At 43.3% G+C, this 10,230-nt stretch overlaps 1 protein-coding gene across 4 annotated transcripts in view; it reads right to left on the reverse strand.

Moving 5' to 3' along the window:
* Positions 1–9,856, reverse strand: part of rbbp8nl (RBBP8 N-terminal like) — a 76,135-nt gene extending 66,279 nt beyond the window's left edge. For 2 of the 4 annotated variants that reach the window (XM_033041950.1, XM_033041951.1), the window contains exon 1: positions 9,316–9,856. The gene's annotated coding sequence lies outside the window, so the exon portion shown is untranslated. Of the gene's footprint in view, positions 1–9,311 lie in introns of all 4 variants that reach the window. The other 2 variants (XM_033041947.1, XM_033041948.1) reach the window with 2 other exon arrangements.
* Positions 9,857–10,230: the final 374 nt, after the last annotated feature.

Consider the following 10,230-nt stretch of genomic DNA (forward strand, 5'->3'; position numbering starts at 1 on the left):
TATGGTGACTATTTCAGCTGCAACAATAAAGATAACTTGCACTGCTTACCATGTGCTAAGCAATAACTGTATAATTTAAAGTTTTTAGAGTTAAGACCAGCGATCCCCGTACACTATCCGACACACCAGGGACAATTTCCAATTTTTACCAAAGCCAAATTAACCAACAAACCTGTATGTCTTTGGAATGTGGGAGGAAACCAGAGCACCCACAGAAAACCCACTCGGTCACAGGGAGAACGTACAAACTCCACGCAGACAGCACCCGTAGAGAGCTATAGTGCATAGTTTATAACAAGTGCACAGTTGGAGTTTACAATAGCCATAGCCTTAAAACATAATGAATCCTACCAAGTGATAATGTAAAATTCATTATTCAATACATCAGTCAGGATATTTAATACATCAGAGGATATTACTATTACCTGTTTTGCCACAGATCTGAGTCAGTCAATGTTTTATGCTGTGCTTTTTTCAGGGCCGGCCTTAAGCCGATTGGACCGATTTCTCCCAATTGGGCCCCGCGCCTAAGGGGGGCCCATCGTTAATTTTCTGTATTTCGTACGGAAATACAAATTCGCTTTGTTAAATAAAGATTTTAAATAAACATTCGCCATACGGATTTTTTTTCAAAATGAACATGGATAACAACCGCTGCACGGCCATCAGACACAAACGATTTGTTAACTGCTACTGTAGTACTTGTTAACAGCCTGTAGTTAACAAGTAGTTATACAATGTGTCATCAATGCATCGATCCACATTCCTCAGTAAATGTAATTGTGTTTTGAACAAGTATTAATGATGCCGCGTTCCTTTGAATACAATTCACGCGGCGTCATTAATACTTGTTCAAAACACAATTACATTTACTGAGGAATGTAGATCGATGCATTGATGACACATTGAGAATTTCTTAAAACTCATCATCATGATTGAGGGCTTCTTCTTGGTGAGCTTCTTGGTGTGCAGCAGGTTAGTCATTTAATTTACCTATCGACCCACGTTGTGCCTCTCTGTTTTTCGCTCTCTCTCTCCCTCCCTCTCTCTCTCTCATGCTCTCTCTCTAGCTCTCTCGGCATTCCCGGAATCATTGACGTTTTGCGGTAAACAAAAATGCTGGAGAAACTCAGCGGGTGAGGCAGCATCTATGGAGCGAAGGAAATAGGCAACGTTTCGGGTCGAAACCCTTCTTCAGACCCGGCTCGAAACGTTGGCTATTTCCTGCGCTCCATAGATGCTGCCTCACCCGCTGAGTTTCTCCAGCATTTTTGTCTACCTTTTATTTTCCAACATCTGCAGTTCCGTCTTAGACGTTTTGCGGCGAACGCTGGATCTGCGGTTCCTTTCTGTTGGGGGGAGGGGGGGGGGGGGGGGGGGGGTCCTAGCCCGTGGAGGCTCCTGATGTGATATGTTCCCTTCGCGGGTGCTGCCTTACCCGCTGAGTTCCTCCAGCATTCTGTGTTTTTTGTTTGGCTCTGAAGTTGAAGGTGGACCCCCCTGTGTCTACCTTCAACTCCCTGTCTGTGGTGGCTCAGCAGGACGGGCAAGGGCTCTGGGGAGAGGGTTGCATTTCTGGTCGTGACCCTTCTTTAGACAATCACAATTACTCTCACCAACGAGAGTTCAGTTCAGTCTGAAGAAGGGTCTTCTCTCCAGAGTCGCAGTGCTGCCTGTCCTATTGAGTTACTCCAGCTTTTGTCTATCCTCAATTTCAGAGTTAAATAAAATTCCTCATGAGGGGCTTATAGCGTCTACCCCCCCCCCCCCCCCCCCCCCCCCACCTTCCTGCCCAACCTCAGCCTCACGGACCTTAGCGTATCCCTAGTTCCTAAAATCCATTTCCATCACTGATTGCAATATATATGTAACACCACATTGCAGGTTCTACAGAGATTTTGATTATATTGAGTGGATGTTTCTAGATTAATTTATGGGAATTAAACATTAAATTCCTTCCATCTGGCATATAAATTAATGACAGTGAGATTTAAAATCATGTTATATTGTGAATTCTTGTTATCATGTTATATTGTGAATGGGATTAGTTTGTAATTTGGATACTTAGGCTATTTTTAAAAATCACCCTTTCCTTATGGGAAAGTAGTGGGCAGAAAGGCATGTCATGCTTGGTTTGAAGAGCAAAAACTTGTAGTTTACAATGCCAAAATTGGAAAGTTGAGGTAAAACAAGGTGTACAGAGTTGTTTATTGGTTACAATCTGAGGAGTATGATGATGCTATGGCGTCTCTGGACGCGTGCTGAAGGACTGCGCACACCTGGGTCAGTCGGACCATATGTCCCTGTTTTTAATTCCTGCATATGCCCCCCTCAGGAAAACTGCTCCTACCATCACAAAGACCATCACAACTTGGCCTGATGGTGCATCTCAGCAGCTGCAGGACTGCTTCGACAGGACCAACTGGGATGTGTTTGAACACCGGGACCTGGAGGTGTTCACAGACAGTGTACTGTGTTACATTAAAAACTGCATGGACACGGTCACAGTGGACAAACGCATCCGGGTCTACCCCAACCAGAAGCCCTGGATGACCCGGGAGGTCCAGCAGCTGTTAAAAGAGAGGAACACCGCTTTTAGGTCTGGCGATAGGGCTTTATACAGCACGGCCCGAGCTAACCTGAAGAGAGGCATCAGAGAGGCCAAATCAGACTACAGGAGGAAGATAGAGGACCACCTGGACAGTAACAACAGCAGGCAGGTGTGGCAGGGGATCCAGTATCTCACCAACTACAAGACCAACCTTAGAGCTGCTGAAGGTGACGCCTCGTTGGCAGAGGAGCTGAACCTCTTCTTTGCTCGCTTTGAAGTGGAGCCACCCGAGACAGCCACATCACACCACATGGTCCACAGCAGCCTAACCCTCAAGATAGAGGAGCATGAGGTGAGGCGCATGCTGCGGGCCATCAATCCAAGGAAGGCTACTGGACCCGACGGCGTCTCTGGACGCGTGCTGAAGGACTGCGCAGACCAGCTGGCTGGAGTCTGTACGAGGATTTTCAACCAGTCTCTGGCCCAGCCCACTGTCCCACCCTGTCTGAAGTCCGCAACCATAGTCCCCTTGCCCAAAAACCCCCACATTTCCAGCCTCAACGACTACCGGCCAGTCGCACTCACACCAGTGGTGATGAAGTGTTTTGAAAAACTGGTCCGGGGTCACATCACATCACTCCTGCCCCGAAGCTTTGACCCCCACCAGTTTGCGTACAGAGCGAACAGATCCACAGAGGACGCTGTAGCCACAGCTCTCCATGCTGCACTGTCCCACCTGGAGCAGCGGGGGAGCTACGTGCGGATGCTCTTTGTGGACTACAGCTCTGCTTTTAACACCATCCTTCCCCACAAACTGGTGGACAAACTGGGGGATCTGGGACTTCCACACTCCACCTGCATGTGGATAAATAGCTTCCTGTCGGGTCGCAGCCAGAGAGTCAGAGTGGGCCATCACACATCCACGGCCCTCAGCCTCAGTACCGGCTTTCCACAGGGCTGCGTGCTGAGCCCCCTGCTCTACACCATCTACACACATGACTGCACCCCCGCCCACCACAGCAACACCATTGTCAAATTTGCGGATGACACTACGGTGGTGGGACTCATCTCCGGGGGGGACGAGTACGCCTACCGGGATGAGGCGGAGCAGCTGACAGTGTGGTGTGGAGAAAATAACCTGCTCCTCAACACCTTAAAGACAAAGGAAATAATAATAGACTTCAGGAAGAATAAAACGGACATGGTACCATTAATTATCAGAGGGGAATGTGTGGAGAGGGTGGCGGATTTCCGCTTCCTGGGAATCCATATTGAGGAGGACCTGACGTGGAGCGTGAACACATCTGCGCTGCTGAAAAAGGTCCAGCAGAGACTGCACTTCCTGAGGGTGCTCAGGAAGAATAACATCACTCAGAGACTGCTGCTGTCCTTTTATCGGTGCTCCATTGAGAGCATCCTAACATACTGTGTATGCGTGTGGTACACCAGCTGCACAGCGGCTCAGAGGAAAGCGCTCCAGAGGGCCATTGACAACGCCCAGAGGATTGTCGGCTGCCCTCTCCTCACCTTGGAGGACTTACACAGTTCCCGCTGCATCAAAAAATCCCAGAGTATTATAAAGGACATTTCCCACCCCGGACACTCCCTGTTTGAACTGTTGCCGTCAGGCAGACGGTACAGGTCTACAAGGACAAGGACAAACAGACTTAAAAACAGTTTTTACCCCACTGCTATAAAGGCACTAAATGTAGCCGCCAAGGAACGCAGGGGCGATACATACTAAGGGACTGTGGTACACTGTGAAATCGACAGAAGGATGTAGGGTTGGGTGTTTATGCGTGCTATATTCATGATATTTATTTTAGTTGTTTATCTTTTTTAAAATATTTTACCTTGTATGTATCGTTAGCTTTTAGAAATGTTTGAATGGTGCACTGACTGGCTGACATTTTTAAATTTCGTTGTACATGGTTCATGTTACAATGACAATAAAGAAACTATTCTATTCTATTCTATGCTACTGATTATGATATGCCAATGTACCAGCTAGCAACTGATCTTCTCCATAAAGACTTGGTCTATTGCTAGAAATTGTAATTTACTTACCTATCTGTTACGGACTTACAGCATATAATACAATAGTATTAAAGTTCTGATCTTGAGAATATCACATTTTTGAATTTTCAAGGCAGTCTGGGTGTTTGTTACTATTTCCGTCACAACGGTCAATTTTGTAATTAGCTACAATTAGGTAATTAACTAATTATATGCTTTAATTTCAGGTCATCCAAGTAAGATGTTTTATATTTGTTTCAGAATGCTTCAATTTTTATAATAACTGAAAATTTAATTCAGTTCTCTTAGTTTTTAATAAAGTTATGGGCTTTTGACTGTCCAAGATCACAGCTTTTGTGTTAAGTCAATGGAAAAGCAATAGGGAACAAGATACTAATTTTCGAGTAGGAAAATGGCCATAACTGTTTTAATACTGAAGATATGAAAGTGAATTAGGTGTCAAATTAAACTTCTTTTTATGCCTTATCTGATGGGATAAATTGCAGACTTGATTTTTAAAATCTCAAAATTTTGTAACATTGCTAGAAAATGTACCTGCATCTTGGAGGCCGAAGGCTAGGTTGTTAGCCAAGAAAGATAGACTTCGTTATCCCTCAGTACAGCAACATCAAGAACGATGGCCAAGTCTATCCCTCATTGCTAGCAGCTGATGGGAAGCGGCTGTAAAGTGGGAAGCGGCTGTAAAAGGACAGCGCTGCTGGGGGGGGGGAGAGTTCCTTTCACAGCATGTGGGTAGTCTGCCCAGGGGTAAAGTGGTGGGGAGGGCAGGAGCGTTGAGAGGGAGGGGGTCGGGGATCATGCCAGCATCCAGCTCAAGAGCGGGTCAGCGGGTGATGGATAATAGGACAGCGGGCAGTGGAGCCTACTCCATGTGTCAGTGCGAGTAACCTCAATTGATCCCTTGTTCGTGCTGACACAGGAATAAGCTCCACCCCAATTGATGTTATCCGTCACCCTCTGACCCACTCCGTTCTATGATCTTTGCTCTTGAGCTGATCCCCTCACTGTTCAGACAGAGAGCACTGCCAGAGGTGAGCAGGCCGTCAGAAGGTGTTGAGATGGCAGTCGGTTCCGCTGTCTGGTGATGGCGGCCGCTCGTAGCTATGCAAGCTACTTCCCTCCCCGGCCACAATGCAGTGGCTCCGCGCCCGGAGCACAGCAGTAGCGGTGAATGAGTGGGTTACTGGCATAAACCCGACCCCCTCCTTCTCAACGCTCCTGCCCTCCCCACAACTTTACCCCTGGCTAGACTCCCCACACGCTGTGAAAGGAACTCCCCCCAATTGGTCCCTTGAACTAGTATAGTCATTCAATAAGATGACAACTGATTCAACTTGTCCCCGTGTGCTCCCGTTTTTCCCATCATCTTTCCACCTGCCATCACCCTCCACCCTCCACCCATTCAGTAATTCAGAAAGAAGGAGATTTGGAAGCCTTGGGCAAATTGAATTGTTACTTTATTTATTTTTACGGAGAGGAGAACAATCTGCGCATGCGCGGTTTAAGATTTTTTTTAAAGCCGACTGACTGTCATATTACTCACGACACGTGACTCATTTATAATTATTTATTTATATTTCTATGAAAATTGTTCCCAATTGGGCCTCACACCTCCTAAGGTCGGCCCTGGCTTTTTTAGAACGGAGACGAGGAAACACTTTTTCTCACAGAGAGTTGTGGGTCTGTGGAATTCTCTGCCGGTTCTCTGGATACTTTCAAGAGAGAGCTAGATAGGGCTCTTAAAGATTGCGGAGTCAGGGGATATGGGGAGAAGGCAGGAACGGGGTACTGATTGGGGATGATCAGCCATGATCACATTGAATGGCGGTGCTGGCTCGAAGGGCTGAATGGCCTACTCCTAACATAGTCTATTGTCTATTGAAATAAATGTGATTATTTGTTTCAGCCTGATTGTAATGTTTTGACAATGTGAACCATCCCAATCTGTATAGCAGAGAGGAGTACACAGTGTGATACCTGGAATATACAGTAATACTGTGATTAAAGGTACTGATTAACACAGTAACACAGTCCAGTCCTGACAAATACAAGTTCCCATTTGTACTGAACTGCATTATTGATGTGGGCATGAGTTCTTAGAATTGCAAGATAATCCAAATTACAGCACGGTCACTAATAGTAAATTCAGCGAAACAAAACAAACAATTACACGTCATTTCTAATGCGGTAGAAAATCACAAGACATTGATATCAGAACACTAAGAAAGACTTAGCTAAATAATTTGGTGTTGCCTATAAAGTCAAAATTCAATACTTTTAAGTAATCATACGGAAAATGATTTCCAAGCTTGATTTAGCATTTATCCATAGTTTACTCGAATGTAAATGCAGTGATTGTATTTTTAATTCAACCATCTTCAGAGTCAAACAGTGGTGAAGAACTGCAACAGCCCATTTCAAAACAAGATGCCAATTGAATTTCTCAACTACAGAAGGGACAACATGAGTAACTCGTGAACTCAAAATGAGTTTTCTCAGCTGAAACCGCATTACCTGTCCTTCTGAGCAATGATTGGCTGGAGCACTGACCTAATGACTGAAACATGGTGACTATAAAGTGTTCCTATTCACCATTTTGTTTGAATTCAATCAAAAGAAAAATATCACTTCTGTCTACAAGAATATTTTTTTCTTTCATCTATTTGTACATAGAGAAATTGCAATTTTATTTGGTTAAACAAATCACAATAACGCATAAGTCTCCAGCTATCAACTGCTAGCTACTTAATTTTAGAAACAAAGAATTGCAGGTGCTGGTTTATACTGAAAATAGACACAAAGTGCTGGAGTAACTCAGCGGGTTAGGCAGCATCTCTGGAGAAAAAGGACCGGTGACATTTCGGGTTGGGACCCTCTTTCAGACTGAAAGTAAGGGGTTGGGGATAGGGGGGAGGTGAAGAGCTGGAGTGGAGAAAAGACCAAGGGCCAGCAGTTCCTAGTTCAGGTCACTTGCACACGTCTCATCTCCCTTGCTCGTCTGCTGCTAACTGGAACTTTAGCTGCCTGGACCCAAGTTGTCCAGTTCCTTCCTATGTGCCTCTGCCTATTTTAGATCACAATTTAAATACTTGAACGAGCATTTGGTCTAATGCATTCTTGTTGGCCTGGAATGTTCCTGCAAAACACTTTGAGAGTTATTTTATATTAAAGAATAAATGTTTAAGAAACATTTAGACAGATACATGGATAGGACAAGTTTAGAGGGATATGGGCCAAAGGTGGGACTAGTGTTGATGGGGCATGTTGGCTAGTGTGGGCAAGTTGGGCTGAAGGGCCTGTTTCCACACTGTTTGTCTCTGTGGCTCGATGACGCTACATTAAAGGTTCAATGTAACTATATTGTTGGGTTCTTTCCCCTTTAGTTAAATTCATTTAATGTGGATCAAAATGTTCTCAATCTGGAGATGATTGTGCACAGAAGACATTTTTGATTGAAAATCAATAGATGTTACCCAGCTATTAACAGCGCAATATTCTAAAAAAAATACCTTCACAAAGATTTCTCCTTAGCCTTTGCCCCAGGCAAGCCTGCTTGCTTAACTGAAAGTTTGTTTTTCTCAAACATTAATCAGAATAGTGAGGGCAAAGGGTCTGGATGATTATTACAGGTTGCTTGCAGAATACACAAATGTTTGAGTGATTGTCTAACTCAAGGTCAACAAGCAGAATTACTGAAAATCCCCACCCACATTTACCAAAGATATCAGATAGGGAGTTAGTGAATAAGGAAGTAGTTACAATGAGAGTATAGGTGGAAGGGGGCGGTGGGAGCAATGAAAGTGGCAAGTAAGAGGCTGCAGTAAAAACATAAAATCCAGAAACACCTTTAACACCACAGGACGTGTTGGAATGATTAACGATACGATAGAACTTTATTTATCCCAGGAGAGAAATTGGTCTGCCAACAGTCATAAAACACAACACGATATATGAAACATGAAATTAAAGTGAAATTGTGCAGCTCTCAAACACTTCCATATTTGATCCAAATCTTAATGCTGTCCCACAATCTTCGTAGTATTTAGGAACGATTTTGTTTTGCAATTAAAAAAATTCTGCTAAAATTCAGCTAAAATTCTTGCCATCTTTGTTGATCAGAAATCCATTGCCGTATAGTATGCATGTGTCTGCAAAACGAACCCTTGATAGGAACAAGATTATATTGTCTTGACTGCATGATGAAACATGCCCACATAGCCTTTGGTCTCCAATGCTCTATGAATCAATTTTTTTAATAGCATTGCATAGTCAATCTAAAACCAAAAAAAACAAATCCTCCTTTAAAATAATATTCGATTTTATAAAAAATACTGCCAGCAGTAATTTGGCCGCAGAAAGTTAGTGACATTGATTGTTTCAATAAACAAGATTGAGAAGTGTCTATGCCGTAAGTGCCGGATATAAGCCGGAACAATGAAATTCTTACATGCTGCAGTTTTTTGGGAACATTAATACATACCCAGATTGGATGGGTAAATACATTTCACACAATCATGAGCACTTTACTTTAATACGGAGTAACTTGGGTACAAGTAGAACATTAAATGCTGATCTGGATCTCACAGATTTTAGCAAAGGTATTGGTACAGTAATGGCGAGACTCATAGCAAAACACCAGTATCTAGACTATCCAAATGATTCAATTCAATGCAAACGCGAAAGAACAGATTGGAGCTGTGGATAATATAGAAATGTCACATACTTACTCCTGAGTAGCTGTTTAAAAAGGTTTTCACGCACTTGTGTACTTTCCACCCGAATCCTAGACGAAGTTCAGCAGGATTCATGGAGGCAACAGGATGGTACAAAGCACTGTTAGCACATACTTGCAAATCTAGTTTGTGTGTTTTTTTCCAGTACTAGCAGCTGCACTAAAGAAAGAAAGGTTCAGTAAACCTGACAGACAGGTTTTGCTATAATTTTATAACAGGTAAAACTAGTTCTTTCAATATTATTTAACTACTTCATAAATGTTTCCTTCGTAAGCTGGAAATTATTTTTTCCAAGGCACTTCTTTGAATGAAAGCAGGTTTAATGTATTTTTCTGTAAGATAGAACCTTTTTGCTTAATTCTTAAAATTTCTTCAAGCACCCTATTAATACACCCTATTAAGTGAGTTGTTCCAAATGTCCAATTGGACTGAAGCCACTCACTGCATTATTTAATCTTCTGAAGACGGTGATGCCACCTTCATTTTGTTTTTGCAGCTGCTGTTAAGACATTGCCCCTTACAAATTTGAAGAGTGTACATTTACGAAAGAAAAACTGTACAAAATCTGGGACTGGCTGTTCGTTGCATTTTTTGAAGTACTCAGAATTCAGCAAGCTAGGACATGATTGAAAATGGATCTGACAGGAGGGGAATTTGTAACATACATCAGTGTAGAATGCTGTAAACCTCACTGGAAATATTCACCACAGACAAATATCATTCAACTACACATCATGGTTGGGAAGTTACTGGAATACCTTTGATTTAATTAAAGGATAAAAATATGAATGTGGACCTTCAACTGTGCACGTCCGCTACTCGAAAGAACAGAAATGAATGATGATAGACTCAAATTGCAGGTGTAACTCAGCAGGCCAGGCAGCATCTCTGGAGAAGAGGAATATGTGA

The sequence above is a fragment of the Amblyraja radiata genome, chromosome 23, assembly GCF_010909765.2.
Source record: "Amblyraja radiata isolate CabotCenter1 chromosome 23, sAmbRad1.1.pri, whole genome shotgun sequence".
Classification (NCBI taxonomy): domain Eukaryota; kingdom Metazoa; phylum Chordata; class Chondrichthyes; order Rajiformes; family Rajidae; genus Amblyraja; species Amblyraja radiata.